At 43.3% G+C, this 20,872-nt stretch overlaps 1 protein-coding gene across 1 annotated transcript in view; it reads right to left on the reverse strand.

The window, feature by feature from the left end:
• slc4a3 (solute carrier family 4 member 3) overlaps nt 1-17,592 on the reverse strand; it is a 147,274-nt gene extending 129,682 nt beyond the window's left edge. Inside the window, exon 1 of the mRNA XM_034186203.1 lies at nt 17,339-17,592. The gene's annotated coding sequence lies outside the window, so the exon portion shown is untranslated. The remainder of the gene's footprint in view (nt 1-17,338) is intronic.
• Between the last annotated feature and the right edge of the window lie 3,280 nt (nt 17,593-20,872).

Raw genomic sequence — 20,872 nt, forward strand, 5'->3', positions numbered from 1 at the left:
TGACACCATTTTAAACTTCTGTCTTCCTGCCGAGACAATGAAGCATGCCACATCTGTTTGCCCATGTTTCAATGACTCCTTCACTCCCTCTGAGACTTTTACAGCTGACTCATAGCTCACATTATGCACAAATCTCTGAATATGCACAGCAGTTACTGTTTCGGGATCTTGGCAAAGATTTGCAAAATTATTGCATGATTACACTTTGCTTCATCTTCAGAACAGCCTGTGACTTTGAATGCTTAACCCATCATCTCACACTACACATCTTGAAGAATCGTTATTTTCCTATAAAGCAGAGTTTATCACCAAAGCTGATCATTGTGCTGATGGTGATAACACTCACCCAGGAATTTATCTTGTGTAGTACAGGGCTATAGTGTTTACCAGAATTTTATTGACGCCGCCTTTACGCAGGATGGTGGCAGTTGTGAGTATGTCATGAAGCTTAAAATGTGCCGAGCCGCAGAAGTGACACAAAAGCACCTTTCTGTGTAACTGCTTCCGTAATTAGGGTAACTGTGTGTGTTGGGTGTCTCACATGGAGTTTGTGCGTTACAGAAATGTCATATTTCCACGGAGATCTGGCACGTTTTGACATATATGAAAACAAATCTCTACAAGTTGATATAAATTAAGTAAAAATATAAAAGCCAAGATGGTGGGTTGCATAAGTAATCAGTCCCTTTGGTATCATACCTGTAAATAATCAGTTTAATTGCCAGTTTTCTTCAGACAAGTCAGGAGATGGATACATGAACATTTCCAAGTCATAGAATATGTCTTGAACTTGAACTTGTTATAAAGAAATAATGAAGTGGTACAGAGGAGGGTCTTCTTTCACTAAAACATCAAATCTAGGCTTGCATGTCAGATGTACCTTCTGGCAAATTGTCGGTGAACTTTCAGGTCTTCTTTTTAAGAAAATCCTCCTCTGCTCCACTTCATCATGAAGCTGTTGTGTAGGCCGCTGAAGAGGAGAAACTGCTGGCCCACCTCCACCAGAGGGCGCCCTGCCTGAAGTGTGGGCTTCAGGCACGAGAGGGCGCTGCCGCCTCACGGGAACGTCCGGGAGTGACAGCTGTCACTCATCAACTCTTGACAGCTGTCACTCATCTCCACTTCATCAACCGCTCCATAAAAGCCGGACGACATCTCCACCCCACTGCCGAGATATCGCCTACCATTAGAGGTAATTCTCTCAGCCAGATACTGTGCCGTATTGCACGTAACCGTGTGTTTATTCTTTTCAGAAGGACCTGTCTGCTTGTGTCAGTGGGAGGCTGAATCAGTCGTGATGGCAGGGTGTGGGATCTCACCCTTCACGACTCGTAAGACAAGCAACCGGTCGGGTTTAGCGGATTGATTGTGTTCAGTATTGCGGAGGTGGAGGTTCAATTCCCACCTGCTTAGCTGACTGTGTTACTGGATGTGCACACACCCACACCTAACTGTTTCTGCTTCCTGCCAGCAGTACCAGATCCGACAGCCGGAGACGGTGGCCACCTGGGGACTCGGGACTTGGCGGCTCCAGTATCCTCCGGATTCCGTGGCAGTGGAACTCGTGTGGGATCCGGTTCTTCTCTGGACAGACGTCTTCTATCCTCGAGCCTGCCCACACGTCACCTCTGTAGATTGACTGCATACAAATTCTGTAACCTTCTGTATTTCGTTGTGCACATTCACAACAGTAAAGTGTTCTATTTTCGGCTCATTCATTGTCCATTCATTTACGCCCCCTGTTGTGGGTCCGTGTCACTACACTTTCACAACAGGATATCTCAGCCAACGTCATGGATCCCGAGGGGCGTCAACCATCTGTTGGACAGCCAATGGAAGAGTAGGGTGCACAGGAGTCTGCAGGAGGCGTGATTGGTGAGTTGCAGCAAATCCTCACCGCCTTTACTGCCCGGTTGGATCTAATGACCGAGCAGAACGTCATCCTCAATTGCAGGATGGAGGCTCTCACCACGCAGGTGGAAGCGCGCGCTCAGGGTGCTGCTGCAGCTTCTCCTCCTGCTGACCCGGTGCCAAATATACACATTCCACTGGTCATTCAACGACCCCCCCCACCATCCCCTGAAGCATACATAAGTCCCCCTGAGCCGTACGGGGGTTGTGTGGAGACGTGCGCTGACTTTTTAATGCAGTGTTCGCTCGTCTTTGCACAGCGTCCCGTGATGTACGCGTCAGACGCCAGTAGGGTGGCTTATGTAATTAATTTGCTTCGAGGCGAGGCACACGCTTGGGCTACAGCGCTTTGGGAGCAGAATTCACGGCTCCTTACCTCTTATACTGGGTTTGTGAGGGAGTTCAGAACAGTTTTTGATCACCCTAACAGAGGCGAGACCGCATCAACTGTGCTGCTGTCTATGAGACGGGGTGTCGGAGCGCAGCTGAATACGCAGTCGACTTCCGCATTGCGGCTGCGAGGTCCAGCTGGAATACGACTGCGCTCTGCGCCGCCTTCATAAACGGATTGTTGCCAGTCCTGAAGGAGCACCTGGTGGCCAAGGAGGAACCACGGGATTTGGATGGACATCGATTTAGTCATACGTTTAGACAATCGATTAGAAGAACGCCGTCGGGAGTGAGACGAAGGACGTGGCCGGGCACGCGCCGTCCCTCTCCCTTCTGGGTCCGAAAAGGTTCCGCCCTCCCCACGCTCCACAGACTCGGCGCTCCGTGTGGCAACAGCTCCCCCTGCTGACGATGCTATGGACACGAGCAGGGCCAAATTCAGATCAACTAACAGACAGAGGAGACTGGCCCACGGGGAGTGCTTTATCTGCGGCTCAAGTGAGCATCAGCAGAGAGACTGCCCCAAGCAGTTAAACATGAAAGCCCGCCCTTAGAAACTGGGTTAAGGGTGGGCCAAGACATTCACGTGGGACATACACGTATTTCCACACATCTCCCAGTTACGATCCTGAGCGGGGATTTAACCCTTCAAGCCCCAGCACTGGTGGACATGGGGTCAGAAGGGAATCTGCTGGACAGCAGATGGGCAAGGGAGGTAGGGCTCCCTCTGGTGGCGCTTCCTTCGCCTCTGAAGGTACGGGCACTAGATGGCACCCTTCTCCCATTAATCACACACAAGACACAACCAGTAGTTCTGGTGGTGTCTGGGAATCATCGGGAGGAGATTGAGTTTTTTGTTACTCCCTCTACCTCCCGCGTGATATTGGGCTTCCCGTGGATGGTAAAACACAATCCCCGGATTGATTGGCCGTCTGGGGTTGTGGCTCAGTGGAGCGAAACCTGCCACCGGGAGTGTTTAGGATCCTCGGTTCCCCCCAGTTTAATAGCTAATGAGGAGGTTAAAGTCCCCCCCAATCTGACGGTGGTGCCGGTTGAGTACCACGATCTTGCTGATGCCTTCAGCAAAGATCTGGCACTCACCCTTCCCCCGCACCGTCCGTACGATTGTGCCATTGATTTGATCCCGGGCGTCCACCAGGCTGCACAACCTCTCACGTCCTGAGCGCGAATCAATGGAGACCTACATCCGGGACTCATTAGCTGCCGGGCTGATCCGGAACTCCACCTCCCCGATGGGTGCAGGTTTCTTTTTTGTGGACAAGAAAGACGGCGGACTTCGTCCAAGCATTGACTACAGAGGGCTAAACGAGATCACTGTTCGCAATCGATACCCTTTGCCCCTGTTGGATTCAGTGTTCACGCCCTTGCATGGAGCCCAGATCTTCACAAAACTGGATCTTAGGAATGCGTATCACCTGGTTCGGATCTGGAAAGGAGACGAGTGGAAGACGACATTTAACACCCCGTTAGGTCACTTTGAGTACCTGGTCATGCCGTTCGGTCTCACTAACGCCCCCGCGACATTCCAAGCTTTGGTTAATGACGTCTTGAGGGACTTCCTGCATCGATTCATCTTTGTATATCTGGACGATATACTCATCTTCTCCCCAGATCCTGAGACTCACGTCCAGCATGTACGTCAGGTCCTGCAGCGGTTGTTGGAGAATCGGCTGTTTGTGAAGGGCGAGAAGTGCAAGTTCCACCGCACTTCTTTGTCCTTCCTGGGGTTTATCATATCCTCCAACTCCGTCGCCCCTGATCCGGCCAAGGTTGCGGCGGTGAGAGGTTGGCCCCAACCTACAAGCCGTAGGAAGCTGCAACAGTTCCTCGGCTTTGCAAATTTCTACAGGAGGTTCATTAAGGGCTACAGTCAGGTAGTTAGCCCCCTGACAGCCCTGACCTCCCCAAAAGTCCCCTTCACCTGGTCGGATCGGTGCAAAGCCGAGTTTAGGGAGTTGAAACACCGGTTTTCGACTGCAGCCCGATCCTTGCCGCCAGTTTGTGGTTGAAGTGGACACCTCTGACTCAGGGATAGGAGCCGTGTTATCCCAGAGCGGGGAGTCCGACAAGATTCTTCACCCTTGTGCCTACTTTTCTCGCAGGTTGACCCCGGCAGAGCGGAACTATGACGTGGGCAATTGGGAACTTCTTGCAGTGAAGGAGGCTCTTGAGGAGTGGAGACACCTGTTGGAGGGAGCTTTGGAGCCATTCATGGTTTTCACAGACCATCGGAACCTGGAGTATATCAGGACCGCCAAGTGGCTGAACCCCAGACAAGCCCGCTGGTCATTGTTCTTTGGGGATTTTGACTTCCGGATCACCTATCGCCCCGGGACCAAGAACCTGAGGTCGGATGCCTTGTCCCTGGTACATGAAGATGAAGTCAAAACTGAGCTGTCGAATCCGCCGGAATCCATCATACCTGAGTCCACTATCGTGGCCACCCTCACCTGGGACGTGGAGAAGACCATCCGGGAGGCCCTGGCACGGAGCCCGGACCCAGGCATGGGCCCGAAGAACTGCCTCTACGTCCCACCAGAGGCCAGAGCTGCAGTCCTGGACTTCTGTCACGGTTCCAAGCTCTCCTGTCACCCAGGGGTGAGAAGGACCGTGGCAGTGGTTCGGCAGCGCTTCTGGTGGGCGTCCATGGAGGCCGACGTCCGGGAATATGTTCAGGCCTGTACCACCTGTGCCAGTGGCAAGGCAGACCACTCAAGGACACAAGGACTTCTGCAACCGCTCCCAGTGCCTCGTCACCCCTGGTCCCACATTGTCCTGGACTTTGTCACGGGCCTCCCGCCGTCCCAGGGCATGACCACCATCCTCACGATAGTGGACCGGTTCTCCAAGGCGGCCCACTTCGTGGCCCTCCCGAAGCTCCCAACGGCCCAGGAGACAGCTGACCTCCCGGTCCACCACGTCGTGCGTCTGCATGGGATACCGACTGACATCGTCTCGGATCGTGGTCCTCAGTTCTCCTCACAGGTCTGGAGGAGTTTCTGCAGAGAACTGGGGGCTACTGTGAGCCTCTCGTCCGGGTATCACCCACAGACGAACGGACAGGCAGAGCGGGCCAAGCAGGAACTGGAGCAGGCCCTCCGCTGCATGACCTCCGCGCATCCGGCGGCCTGGAGTGACCATCTGGCCTGGATCGAGTACGCACATAACAGCCAGGTGTCCTCTGCCACCGGCCTCTCCCCATTTGAGGTGTGTCTGGGGTACCAGCCCCCATTGTTTCCTGTGGTGGAGGGAGAGGTCGGTGTGCCCTCGGTCCAGGCCCACCTGCGAAGATGCCGTCGGGTGTGGCACACCGCCCGTTCTGCCTTGATGAAGGCCCGGACGAGGGATAAGGCCCATGCAGACCGCCGGCATTCCCCGGCCCCTGCATACCAGTCTGGGCAGGAGGTGTGGCTGTCAACGAAGGACATCCCCCTCCAGGTGGACTCGCCAAAATTGAAGGACAGATACATCGTACCTTTCAAGATCCTCAAAGTCCTCAATCCGGCCGCAGTGAAGCTCCAATCCCAGCTTCACTGCGGATCCACCATGTTTTTCACGTCTCCAGGATCAAGCCACACCACACCTCACCCCTCTGTGCTCCCAGACCAGCGCTGCCTCCCGGATCATTGACGGGGAGCCCGCGTGGACAGTGCGCCGGCTCCTCGACGTCCGTCGTATGGGCCGGGGGTTCCAGTATCTGGTGGACTGGGAGGGGTATGGACCCGAAGAACGCTCCTGGGTGAAGAGGAGCTTCATCCTGGACCTGGCCCTTCTGGCCGACTTCTACACCCGACACCCCGACAAGCCTCTGTAGATTGACTGCATACAAATTCTGTAACCATCTGTATATCGTTGTGCACATTCACAACAGTAAAGTGTTCTATTTTCGGCTCATTCATTGTCCATTCATTTACGCCCCCTGTTGTGGGTCCGTGTCACTACACTTTCACAACAGAAGCTGTATAACAGGGGATACTAAATGCAAACCATGCACTATCCACAATTTCTCCAAACACAGCCAGAGCAGCCTATAACTTCTTCTGGGTTGTCTGGGTGTCTTGGTCGCTTTCCTCACTCTTCACCTTCTTGCACAGTCACTCAGTTTTTGAGGACTGTCTACTCCACACAGATTTACCATAGAGTGCCATACTGTTTGTATTTCTTCATAACTGATGTAAATAAAGTCCAAGACATATTCAGGGACTTGGAAATGTTCATGTATCCATCCCCTGACTCATCTGAAGAAAACTGGCAATAAAACTGATTACTTACAGGTATTATACCAAAGGGGCCCATTACTTATGCAACCCATCATCTTGGCTTTTATATTTTTAATTAATTTATATCAGGTTGCAGAGATTTATTTTCAGTTTGAGTTTAAGGAAGATAATTTTAGATATTTTTATATTGAGAAGTCTGGTTTACTTTTGTATTTAAAATGCCATAAACAAATTAAAATGTGTGAAATACCAAGGGGCTGAATACTTTTGCAACCCACTGTATTTCCTCTATTTATGCACAGTGAGTGAGAGTGAGAGTGTGAGAGAGAGACAGAGCGAGAGAGCAGACACTCACTCACCCACTCACTCATCTTCAACCACTTACTCCAATTAAGGCTCACGGGGAGGTGGGGGGGGGGGGGGTGCGGGCAACAGCCTATCCCAGCAGTCATGGATTGTGAGGTGGGGTACACCCTGGACAAGATACCACTCTGTCACAAGGTCACATATAGACAAACAAAGACATTCACACCCACACGCACAACTACAGACAATTTGAAGTTTCCAATCCACCTAACCTGCACGTCTTTGAAAATGGGAGGAAACCGGTGCACCTGGAGGGAACCCACATGAACATGGGGAAAACATGCAAACTCCACACAGAAAGGCCACAGGTGGGAAATGATCCCATGCCCTTCTTGTCTTCTTGGCGTCAGACTCTGGATTATACAATTCATTGAAAAAAGGACAAAAGTGTGGTGAGGCCACAGTGAACTTAATGTACCTACTTATATATTAAAATGTTCCAAGCGAGGTGTTTTCAGGCGGGTGTTGCTACAAGGCGGTGAAAAAAATATGCACACATAATCCAAACTGAATGTGCACATACAGAACTGTGGAAACAGGATTCATTTAATATTTAGCTCATTTTGTCTTCCATGGTGAAAGGTTTTTAGTTTGTTATTGTGACAGGTTGGCATCGTAACAGTAACCAGGGTGCAGATTATGCGTCTGATGTGATGTAAGCTTTTGGTTGGTGACAGATGAGCTGCATGTGCATGTCTGCTTGTGCTGAATTGACACCGTAGCTTTTAGAAGCCTACAATGAACCATCAGCCACAGGAAAACTATAAGACCACGCTCTCCACCTGATCTCCGCTCAGTTTTGAACATGCACAAAAGTTTCTGATGAACTCATTTTGCATTTTATAATGGCGCTTTATAGAATTAACATTTTTCATAAAACTCACAGCACACAGTCCCGGTCATTGTGCACCTACTGGCTGTGGTATTAAAATGATATTGCATTTTTTTCTTAGTTTACTTTCAAACTCATGTCACTCCAATCATATTACAGTGGATGATCTGCTGTCATTGCAGTCATGGGGTGCTCTGCCATGTGTTTTTGCATGGCCTGGGTGGTATTTGTGCATCTTCTGGGTTTGCAGACTCGCCTGTGGAAATCAAGTCCAGTTTCATACTTCACAGTGACCATTGCAATCATGGCAGTTTGTGAGAGGATACAGAGGGGACCTTGCCTCTTTGGCATCATGTGGCATTCAACGCAATTTCATGACTGCACCAGGACTGCTGGACAGACCCCTTCAATTTCAATTTATTTTCATTAATATAGTGCCAAATGACAACAAAGCTGCCTCAAGGCACTTCACACAAGTAAGGTTTAACCTTACCAGTAAGGTCGAACCTTACCCCTTCCCTGTGTAAAGATCAATTAAAGGACTTTTGGTGAAGCATTTCTTGGAGGTCTTTGGTTCCACAGACAATAACTTTGGATTTTCAGGAAAACATAACACAGCACTCACAATTCTTTTAATTGGCTTTACTGATGCCTGTAACACCACATTCACACTGCAGACTTTTTAGGCTCAGCTCCAATCTACCACTCAGATATGATTTTATTGTTGTCCTGTTCACATTATTCTTTTTAATGAGGCTAATATGAGATTATAATGTGAAGTGTTCACCATCCTGAACTTACTGGCAAACAATGTGTGGTGTGAAACTTGACTGCAGTGTCTCTAACTGTGGAGTGCGAGTGTAAAAAGCTTGGTGAGTGATGAGTGGAAATTCTCATCCCTCACATGCTCTGTCCGAAGCCAGGAGCTAGGTTTCATCCACAACTTCAGGATGTCAAGGGCATCGGCAGATATTTGCGTGAAGATATTTGCTCCGTGACAACCACCTGCACAGATTTGTGACAAACGTCAATCAACAGTGTCATCAAAGCTGCATGAATTCCAGCTGAAGCGGCATTGCCAAAAAAAAAAGGACCAGTATCCAATTCAGGACCATATATGGAAGTGATACAAAAAATTAGATTCCATATAACTTGTGCTGTTCACTCTGTCATAAAAAACAACAACAAAAAAAAAAACAAAAACAGATTTGAGTCACATATGAGCAAAAACAATCTGATTTTGGCCACATTTCACCTGCTCTCTCAACACAGATTCAGCCCTTTAACAAATTTAATCACTGAAATCTGTTTTGCAAACTGAGGCAATTCATGCATACTGGTATGTTCACTAGTCTACAGTGGTGGGCACAGTTGCGATAATCTGATAACAGATAATTATCGAAGATAATGTTTTCATTATCGGATTATCTTTTTAGATAACTTTAAAAACCATTATCGGACTAATTATCTTCCGATAAACTTTTGTCCAATAAGTTTTAGACCGATAACGTAGTAAACAAAGCTGAACAGCAGCAAACATTTTTAAAATTTAAAATCAGTTGAGCACATACCTGTAAAAAATTTCTTAACAGATGTATAGTTCTACCCTCTTTCAGGAGAAACCACTCTATCCTCTGCAGGCAAAGGAGAACTAGTCACAAAAAAAAATAAATATATATATATATATATATATTTTTTTTTTTTTTTTTTTTTTTCTTTAACACCATACTGATACACTGGCAATATCACCCAAGTCATTCAGAGGCATACATTTTTAAATTTTAACCAAACTAATTTTGGAAAAGTTATTTAAAATGACTGTCATGTCTGAAGTTTTATAAAGTGAAAATATCAGATATATGTTTTAGTTTTTAAGGTTTTGTGAGCACATGCTGTGCCCAGCAGTGCATTATAGGTAGGATAGGGTAATCTCAGTACGTTCATGACAGCACAAATGCATTTCAGACACTCTGTTCAGGCTCAACGGACAGCAGCATTAAACTCTAGTGCCTAAAACTCTCGTGAATATATTCTCTGGTTTTATAGATGTTATTGTATTTGCGTTTGTTAAATTCCACGCATCTTAAATGTAGCAGACACGGATTATCTGGAATTTTGTTTTGGCAAGTTTTCAAGGCCTCTACTGTGATCTCCTGGCCAATAGTGTTCATGGCAGTATTGGCCCTAAGTACTAAGCGTCTGGGCACCAGTAGATGGCAGTGTTCTATTTATTTTGACCCCGGTTATATCAGATGGTTGTCAAATCAACTTTTTGGCTTTGCAAATGGCTTCTTTTTTTTTTTTTTTTTTTTTTTACAAATTAAGTTTAAAAACAACAACAACAACAAAAACATTACAGGACAGGTCTGCGGTGTTTGCACATGCAGAGTGCGAGTGGTTGGATGCTTGTAGCTTTTCAGCAGCAGGATACCCTCACGACGGCCGACCAGAATAATATCAAACAGGTTTGATTTTCATTCGACCATACGATCGGCTATCAGGAGGTGGTTGTTAGATGTTAAACGCAGCTTGTTACTCCATGTACACTACATGATGCAGGACGCGCGATTAACCTGAAACTCGGTCCAAAAAATTCTCGCTCAAATGAAAAATCATCTGAAAAAGGGCCATAACTCGCACAATGTAAAGCCAACATTTATGTGTCAAGACAATATTGAGTGCACATTTTACAACATCATAAAACATGCGCACATCATAAAACTAATAATAAAAATAATAAAACTAATAAAATGAGCGCACATTCTCTCCACATGCAAAACATTTTGCGATGACACTTCCAGGGCTCCGTAAAAATGCCTGTTTTTGCAAATAAAAAATGGAATATTTTACAAAAGCACATTTATCTGTAAACACCAACATACGACACACGTCACATCAACGTGTTGGTTTACATAATGAATGACTGAACCAATCAGTATTAATGGAGTTATTCTATCAGTATTCACACCAAACCATAAGTCAGTATGACTTTATTTTCCAAGACCTCTGCCTGACCGGAGCATTGTGATTAGTAGAGAGCTGGGCTTTGTGGCTGCTCTCAGGGTGCTTCTATGCTGTAGCCGTGTAGCTTCCAGCAGTGGCAGCATGGTCAAACATAGAAGTGTGGGCTCATTGTTTGGGTCTTTTGTCACTTTTGATGCTTCCAAAAGCGATTGTGGTGTTAAAACTCAAATTCAGCTTGTTAGTAGTTGCAAATGTACCAGAGACAATACTGGAAATTATCAGTTATCTGTAACTTCTGATATGTTTTTGGATGGTTTAGCAGTTTATCTTTATCAAAGATAACTTTTCAGTTATCTGATTATCTGTTACTGAAGTTAATTTTTTGGTTATCTGTACCCACCACTGCTAGTCTACACTGGTGAAACGAGGCAACTACATTTCTGCAACATTTAATGTGAGAATCGTGTGATGCTAAGTGGGGTAATCTGTACATGAATACTTTATTCATGCACCTGATTGTAAAACAGGGTGTACTGTTGGTGACATGCTGTCTCATGTGCAGTATGCAGACAACCTGGTGGTTATTAGTCAAAGTAGTGCTGGTTTTCACCTACCAGCTATAACACTGTGACCACTGCACAAGTGAAGTGAATAACGTATCTAATTATCAAGGCACCTGTCAGTAGTTGGGATTAGAGCTGTATATCAATTTAAATTTCAAGAATCTATTCTATTCCGATTCTTAAGATTCAGAATTGATTATTTTGATTCAATTCGATTTGATCCAATATTGAAGAGTTAGTTTTAATAAAACCATTTTTTGAGCTGTTACATAATTGTCTAGTTATGCAACATAATACCAGTAATATATTGGCATTTGACAGCAAATTAATGAATTATTGGTAGTTAATGATGGCTTTATGAGTGATGGCACAGACCAACAGTGGACGATCTGCTGTGTACAGACCCATGGAAAAAGGCACGTTATGAGGAACAAATTTAAAAAAAAAACCAGAGGACAAGAGTCCCGGTCATCATGATTGACATCTTTAAATGTCTTTGATAGAGGTTGATGAATAAATTCTGGATGTGTTGCTTCAGAACCAGTGTGCCCACAATATAGAGAAATTATCATTTTCACACCCTCGGAAACAGGGCAACGGCCCAGCTGCAGCGTCATTTCTTCAGAGACGCTGTTCCAATGCTGGTGAGAAGTGCATATATATATATATATATATATATATATATATATATATATATATATATATATATAAAATCTATTTTTGGATGTGTGAATCGATCTGTTGGAATTAAAGCCAATGTCCTGTTAGAAGTAGCTTTTCCTAAGATAAATTAGATATGATCAAATGTCAGGAGTACATATTTAGTTCCTGCACTTGACTCAAAGTTTTTTGTGGTGTTGTCAGGTTTTTTTTCTTCAACTTTTTTCAGTTTCTGAATTCTTTTTCAGACACTTTTCACAGAACATTGGTTGTCTCTGCTATACACAATTTGTCTTTGCTTTTTGGCACTTGGTTTCCGAATGATAACTGGAAGATAGACAAACAGGCATAAAATGGAACCTCCATTCAATTTTGGTGGTGTAGATAAATCCATAACAGAAAATGAGTGATTGAAGCACTTTTGTTTGATATAATGCAAAATGTACACCAATTGGGCTTTTCTATACTAAATTCACAGACGGAACAAATTCAAATTTAAATGTCCACACAATCCACAGTCCGGATAAGACAAGCTTCAAGCATTGAGTTACATTTTATTGACATGGGCATGAAAAAAATCTCAGGAAACCAATTTTTTAGCTATCTGTTTCATTTTTGTGGCATTATTAGCGGAAAATAGTTGGCTTTCAATCTATAACCTTTCTTTAGTCATGAAAATATACTGTTATTAAAAAGTACTGATAAGCAGGGGTGGTGGCCAAGTGGTTAATGCGCTTGGTTTCAGTGCAGAAGGTTCCGGGTTCAAATCCCACCCCTGCCACATTTCTCCATATAATGTGGAGTTGCGTCAGGAAGGGCATCCGGCGTAAAACCTGTGCCAATTCAACATGCAGAGCCCCCTTGGATTTGCTGTGGCGACCCCGAGTGCAAACAAGGGACCAGCCAAAGTGACTTAATACTATTAAAAAAGTACTGATATATGGTAAAAATTGCATGAAATTGCTGTTTTTTAGTTGAAAATTTCAGACAGTGCCACATATTTTGCCCTGTTATATATTTTCTATTTATATAGGCACCCAAAAAGTTTGCATGGAACTCACAAACCATATTTAAAATTTCAAAACTCCAGTTTTTAGGTATTCCATTACAATTTGTCTAAGAAAATCATTGCCAAATGAAAAAAAAAAAAAGAAATTTAGACATTGGAGCCAAAAGCGGAACTTCTAATACTTGTCTACTCCAAATTATTCATGGTAAAATTTTGATATTTCACACAAACATTGTGAACATAATATGTTAATACACAAAATAATCATTTTTTATCTATTGGTAAATACAGCATGCTTATGTCACAAAGTAGACAGCCAGCCATATCAGAAGTTGAATGCGTGAAAAAATACTGCCCTGTGTAAAAAAACAAAAAACAAAAATCTCAAAAGATTTTCATCCTAGCTCAATGAAAAACATATCTTTCTATTGCCAAATATATGTCAATTAATGAGATTGTATTTAGATTTCTGCATCTCTTGTATTTTTTGCGATTATTGTTTTTTTTTTTTATAAAGACCTTCACGGTGGTGCTGTAGAGGTATTTTTGAAAACATGGTGTATGTCATGAGAGTTTAGATCTATTTCTGAAAAGTTATATCTGTCACCAGGAATGATGTTCCTGCTCACTACAGAAAAAGCACACTGTTCAGGTCAACCAATGATACTGTCATTGTGCAGTGGTTTGGAAATGGAACCTTCAGCAGGATTAGGTCTTCAAATGTTGATCTCCTAGCTGAGAATAGAGTTGATGCAAGCAGGGCTTCCCGCAATGAAAATACATTGCACCTCTACCATATGGCACTGTCTGAGCTGAGACAGGACTAAAATATTGTAGAATTTCAAGAAAATAAGTTAATATGTTTTGATTAATTTAGTTTAAGCAACCTATGGTGAGACCGCTGTCTCATAGGTCTGTAAAACTTAGTTACTGCCAAGGTTAGATATACGAGGGCTGTCCGTAAAGTATAGGTCCTTTTTATTTTTTTCAAAAACTATATGGATTTAATTCATATGTTTTTACGTCAGACATGCTTGCACCCTCGTGCGCATGCGTGAGTTTTTCCATGCCTGTCGGTGGCGTCATTCGCCTGTGAGCACTCCTTGTGGGAGGAGTCGTCCAGCCCCTCGTCGGAATTCCTTTGTCTGAGAAGTTGCTGAGAGACTGGCACTTTGTTTGATCAAAATTTTTTCTAAACCTGTGAGACACATCGAAGTGGACATGGTTCGAAAAATTAAGCTGGTCTTCAGTGAAAATTTTAACAGCTGATGAGAGATTTTGAGGTGATTCTGTCGCTTTAAGGACTTTTCACGGTGCGAGACGTCGCGCTGCGCTCTCAGGCAGCGTCATCAGCCTGTTTCAAGCTTAAAACCTCCACATTTCAGGCTGTATTGATCCAGGACGTCGTGAGAGAACAGAGAAGTTTCAGAAGAAGTCGGTTTCAGCATTTTATCCGGATATTCCACTGTTAAAGGAGATTTTTTTAATGAAAGACGTGCGGACGGGTCCGCGCGTCGGGACGCAGCCGACGCGGCGCGGCGGCACAGGAAAAACACCTCCGTGTTGATAACCATTTGTAAAATCCAGGCGGCTTTTGATGGCTTTCAGTGGAGTGAGTATATGAGAAATTGTTTATCAGCTGGAGATGTTCCAACTTGTCCTCAAGGCTTCCAACAGAGGTGTTTTTCCTGTGGCGGAGCGTCGCGGCGGCTGCGAGCCGACGCTGCAATCCGCCTGCACGTCTTTCATTAAAAAAATCTCCTTTAACAGTGGAATATCCGGATAAAATGCTGAAACCGACTTCTTCTGAAACTTCTCTGTTCTCTCACGACGTCCTGGATCAATAAAGCCTGAAATGTGGAGGTTTTAAGCTTGAAACAGGCTGATGACGCCGCCTGAGAGCGCTGCGCGACGTCTCGCACCGTGAAAAGTCCTTAAAGCGACAGAATCACCTCAAAATCTCTCATCAGCTGTTAAAATTTTCACTGAAGACCAGCTTAATTTTTCGAACCATGTCCACTTCGATGTGTCTCACAGGTTTAGAAAAAATTTTGATCAAACAAAGCGCCAGTCTCTCAGCAACTTCTCAGACAAAGGAATTCCGACGAGGGGCTGGACGACTCCTCCCACAAGGAGTGCTCACAGGCGAATGACGTCACCGACAGGCATGGAAAAACTCACACATGCGCACGAGGGTTCAAGCATGTCTGACGTAAAAACATATGAATGAAATCCATATAGTTTTAGAAAAAAGTAAAAAGGACCTATACTTTACGGACAGCCCTCGTAGCTTCGATTAAGTTCACATAACTTTTTTTTTTTTTTGGATAAAGATTTGTATTAATTCTTTTGATTATATATTTATAAGTATTTTGTTCAGCTAGAAACAGTATTTTTATTGTGTTATAAGAAAGTTTATTTTGGCTTCTATGTCAGTAAAATGTAACTCAGTACTTGAACCATGTCATAAGATCCAGATCAAACTTTGTCAGGTATTAGTCAGTGCCAGTCTGCACCTCACTTTCAAATATGATGGTGATTGGGCACTTTTGGTTAACATATAATGTAAAATATACATTAAATGGGCTTTTCAATATTAAATTCAAAAGTCCACAAAAAACCACAATCCAGATTAGATCCAGATCAAACTTTGTCAGGTGATAGTGAATGTGAGTCTGCATCTCACTTTCAAATATGATAGTGATTGGGGCATGTTTGTTTAAGATATAATGTAAAATATACATTAAATGGGCTTTTCAATATTAAATTCAAAAGTCCACAAAATCCACAATCCAGATCAGATCCAGATCAAACATTGTCAGGTGATAGTAAGTGTCAGTCTGCGCCTCAATTTCAGATATGATAGTGATTGGGGCATGTTTGATTAAAATATAATGTAAAATATAATTAAATGGGGTTTTTGATTTTAAGTTTAAATGGCCACAAAATCTGAAATCTCGATCAGATCAAGCTTTGTCAGTTGATAAAGGATACTTTCTTACATAACACTGTCAAATATGAAAGAAATTTGATCTTTGTTGAGAGAGTTATAAATTTTTGGAAATTTGTTCAATGTTAAAGAAAGTGATTTTTTTTTGTAATTTTCCAAGATTTTCTGGATTTTGACCTTTGACCTTGAAAACTGAATCAGTTCTTGTCTATCAGGACATGGATATAATAGTAAAATAGTAAAAATTTCATAACAATATATGAAAAATTGTCTGTTCACAAGCAAACGAACAGGGGTGAAAACATCCTCCAACTGCACTGGTGGAGGTAATTATTAATGTGTTGTGGTGTTGATAATTATGTCTTAATATGTTACAATTATCACCAAGCATTTCAGTATTATTACTGTCTTGTACTTCCTCACAATCAATACTTACTCACTCATAATTGTAACTTTTTATGCCAGAATATGACATATTGTCATTATTACACAATTGGGCTCACACATTTATGATATAACATGTCTGTGTGATAATTATAACCTAGTTGTTTAACATATAACTTTGTAATCATGAGTCAGCATCTCCCAGTTATGACAAGTTGTAATAATTATGACTCAGCATAAAAAAATGACTGCTTTATATCTCATAATTATGATGTAGGCTACAGTTTAACATTCACGACTTAGTGCATTTCATAGCAAACCCTAAGAAATAAAACGTTGAATTTAATTGATAAAGTTAAGGTAACTTTTTCCACATAACACTGTCAATTAAGTGCAAAACAATATTGTAGTTGAAATTAATTACATCAAATGAAACATTATTACTTAAATCCCTAAAATTAACAATTTCAAGTGCATTGAAAATAATAATAATAATAATAATATATATATAATATATTATATATATAATAATATTAATTACATTTAAAACTCATGTGTTTCATTTCTTAGAGTGCAGAAATGAACTTGGTCTTCAGCATGAGGTTTTGTTATTATTATTGCTGAGTCATTATTACTCGGTGACCTTTACTTGAACTCGTCCGTGAACCTCACAGTTTCGAGCCACACAGCTTCTTTTAACAATGACGGAGTATTTTCGTGCGCTATATCAGCACATTACTGCACAATAAAGAGTTGGTAAAGATTCAGTTTGCAGCGACCTGCTCACAATAAAGCCCCAGTTGACCGCACAGCGCCGCCGTGCGATCAGCAGCACACCTGCATCGATTTGTTTTTGCTCCACAGACGGAACAAAATAACTGAATAAACCAGCACTGTATCAGGTCTCAAACCACTCCGCTCAAGCGACGCGTGCACGCGTGCCTTTGTTGCACATCAAACACGCGCGCGCATCGACTCCGCCTCATTCTGATGCTGTTTATACCCACTCAAGACGCGCTGCTTTAAGTGGATTTCTCGTGATTTTAAAGGCTGCTTTCATCCACTCACCTGTGATTTCGGAGAGCAGCGCACCCACAGAAAACTACACGCAAGAGAGACTGCGGCTGAGCACGTCAGCAGTCGTGCTGGTCCACAATGTGGAAGTGGACGCGCCACGCAGAATCCGCAAAGGACGCTCAGGAGGATCACGTGACCGCCGAGGACAACCTGCCCACTGATCAGGAATGTTCGCCTGCAGCGCATATTAAAACAGCACTGCTAATAATCATTATAATCTCAATACAGTATCATAATAAAATAACAACATTAACAATAATAATAATAACAGATCAACCATTAGAATTTTTTGGGGGGCAGCCTGCACAATATCAGGAAGCACAAAATTTACTATACCTATATATCTGCCAATATATACATAAAAAATGGTAGATTCATTATCAAGCACTTTTGAAAAAGAAATGTAATTGAGGCTTGATGTTTTACAGATTAAACGTAAAATTTATTGTAACTACAAGCGCAGTGCATCCAAAAAGTATTCACAGCGCTTCACTTTTTCCACATTTTATGTTACATACAGCTTTATTCCAAAATTTCCAAAATAGATGAAATTATTTTTTTTCCATGAAACTTCTACACACAGTACCCCATAATAACAATGTAAAAAAGTGGGGGTTTTTTAGATTTATGCACATTTATTAAAAAAATATAAAAAATAAGAAATCACATGTACATAAGTAATCACAGCCTTTGACATGAAGCTCAGTCAGGTAGTGTTCACAATACACAAGTTCTTCATGTGTCCTGCTCACTGTGCAGGCGAGGGGCTTAGCTGGAGGAAAAGAGGATGGAACACCCCCCTCCCCTCCCAACACCCTTTGCATAAAGGTCCACTTGCTGATGCGTGGTGGCAGTGCATTCTGCAGGTGGAGCACATCATGATTGCTTACCCATTTGCTAAGGTGCCATAAATGGAACAGGAGATAAATACCTGAAATAACCGATTTTTGTTGCTGTTGTTGTTGTAGTTGCTAGCACATGAACACAGTTGTGTGTCAGACTTTGTGTATACTGAAGCACAAGGCACATATTGCAAGTGAATATACGAGGGCTGTCTGTAAAGTATAGGTCCTTTTTATTTTTTTCAAAAACTATATGGATTTCATTCATATGTTTTTACGTCAGACATGCTTGAACCCTCGTGCGCATGCGTGAGTTTTTCCACGCCTGTCGGTGACGTCATTCGCCTGTGAGCACTCCTTGTGGGAGGAGTCGTCCAGCCCCTCGTCGGAATTCCTTTGTCTGAGAAGTTGCTGAGAGACTGGCGCTTTGTTTGATCAAAATTTTTTCTAAACCTGTGAGACACATCGAAGTGGACATGGTTCGAAAAATTAAGCTGGTTTTCAGTGAAAATTTTAACAGCTGATGAGAGATTTTGAGGTGATTCTGTCGCTTTAAGGACTTCCCACGGTGTGAGACGTCGCGCTGCGCTCTCAGGCAGCGTCATCAGCCTGTTTCAAGCTTAAAACCTCCACATTTCAGGCTCTATTGATCCAGGACGTCGTGAGAGAACAGAGAAGTTTCAGAAGAAGTCGGTTTCAGCATTTTATCCGGATATTCCACTGTTAAAGGAGATTTTTTTAATGAAAGACGTGCGGACGGGTCCGCGCGTTGGGACGCAGCCGACGCGGCGCGGCGGCACAGGAAAAACACCTCCGTGTTGATAACCATTTGTCAAATCCAGGCGGCTTTTGATGGCTTTCAGTGGAGTGAGTATATGAGAAATTGTTTATCAGCTGGAGATGTTCCAACTTGTCCTCAAGGCTTCCAACAGAGGTGTTTTTCCTGTGGCGGAGCGTCGCGGCGGAGCGTCGCGACGGCTGCGAGCCGACGCTGCAATCCGCCCGCACGTCTTTCATTAAAAAAAATCTCCTTTAACAGTGGAATATCCGGATAAAATGCTGAAACCGACTTCTTCTGAAACTTCTCTGTTCTCTCACGACGTCCTGGATCAATAAAGCCTGAAATGTGGAGGTTTTCAGCTTGAACAGGCTGATGACGCTGCCTGAGAGCGCAACGCGACGTCTCACACCGTGGGAAGTCCTTAAAGCGACAGAATCACCTCAAAATCTCTCATCAGCTGTTAAAATTTTCACTGAAAACCAGCTTAATTTTTCGAACCATGTCCACTTCGATGTGTCTCACAGGTTTAGAAAAAATTTTGATCAAACAAAGCGCCAGTCTCTCAGCAACTTCTCAGACAAAGGAATTCCGACGAGGGGCTGGACGACTCCTCCCACAAGGAGTGCTCACAGGCGAATGACGTCACCGACAGGCGTGGAAAAACTCACGCATGCGCACGAGGGTTCAAGCATGTCTGACGTAAAAATATATGAATGAAATCCATATAGTTTTTGAAAAAAATAAAAAGGACCTATACTTTACGGACAGCCCTCATACTCCTGATCTACCGTTATTAGAAAACAACAGACGAGGTCACAGCAAGAAAGGTCAGATCTGGATTTGAATAAATTCTTATTTACAATGAGGAACAGCATAGAGTGTAATCAGTTTTAATAATATGTTTCATATAGTGTGTGTGTGTGTGTGTGTGTGTGTGTGTGTCAGTGCTTCTGGAAAGTATCCACAGCACTTCACTTTTTCCACAGTTTGTTATGTTACATATTAATACTCCATAATGACAATGTGATTTTTTTTTTTAGATTATTGCAAAATTAAAAAACAAACAAACTAAGAAATCACATGTACATACACAGTAAAATCACCAGTGTTAAATTAACACTGACAGTGAGCATAAAAATGGACTGCATTTATATAGCACTTTTCCATCTGCATCAGATGCTCAAAGCGCATTACAATCATGCCTCACATTCACCCCGATGTCAGGGTGCTGCCATACAAGGCGCTCACTCCACACTGGGAGCAATAGGGGATTAAAGGCCTTGCCCAAGAGCCCTTAGTGATTTTCCAGTCAGGCGGGGATTTGAACCCATGATCTTCTGGACTCAAGCCCAACACCTTAACCACTAGACCATCACCTCCCCATATGGGGACCATATGTACACTGGCAGTGTTAATTTAACACTGGCAGTGTTAGTTTTACACTGGTGATTTTACTGTGTAGATATTCACAGCCTTTGAGCAAAATTGAGCTCAGGTGCATCTTGTTTCCACTGATCATCCTTGAGATGTTTCTACAGCTTAATTGGAGACCACCTGGGGTAAAATCAGTTGATTGGACATGATTTGGAAAGACACACACCTGTCTACATATAGGGTCCAACAGTCAGAGCACAAACCAAGCATGAAGTCTAAGGAACTGTCTGTAGACCTCCGAGACAGGATTGTCTTGAGGCACAAATCTGGGGAAGGGTACAGAAACATTTCTACTGCTTTTAAAGTCCCAATGAGCACAGTTCAGAATGAGTGAGTTGAGTGAGTGAGTCGAATTTTGAGGGGTAAAAAATGAATTTACTCCATTTTGGAATGAGGCTGTAACATAACAAAATGTATAAAAAGTGAAGCACTGATGCACCATACTTCTAAACAGTTGAGAATAAAGTT

Source organism: Thalassophryne amazonica, chromosome 14 (genome assembly GCF_902500255.1).
Source record: "Thalassophryne amazonica chromosome 14, fThaAma1.1, whole genome shotgun sequence".
NCBI classification, from domain to species: Eukaryota; Metazoa; Chordata; class Actinopteri; order Batrachoidiformes; family Batrachoididae; genus Thalassophryne; species Thalassophryne amazonica.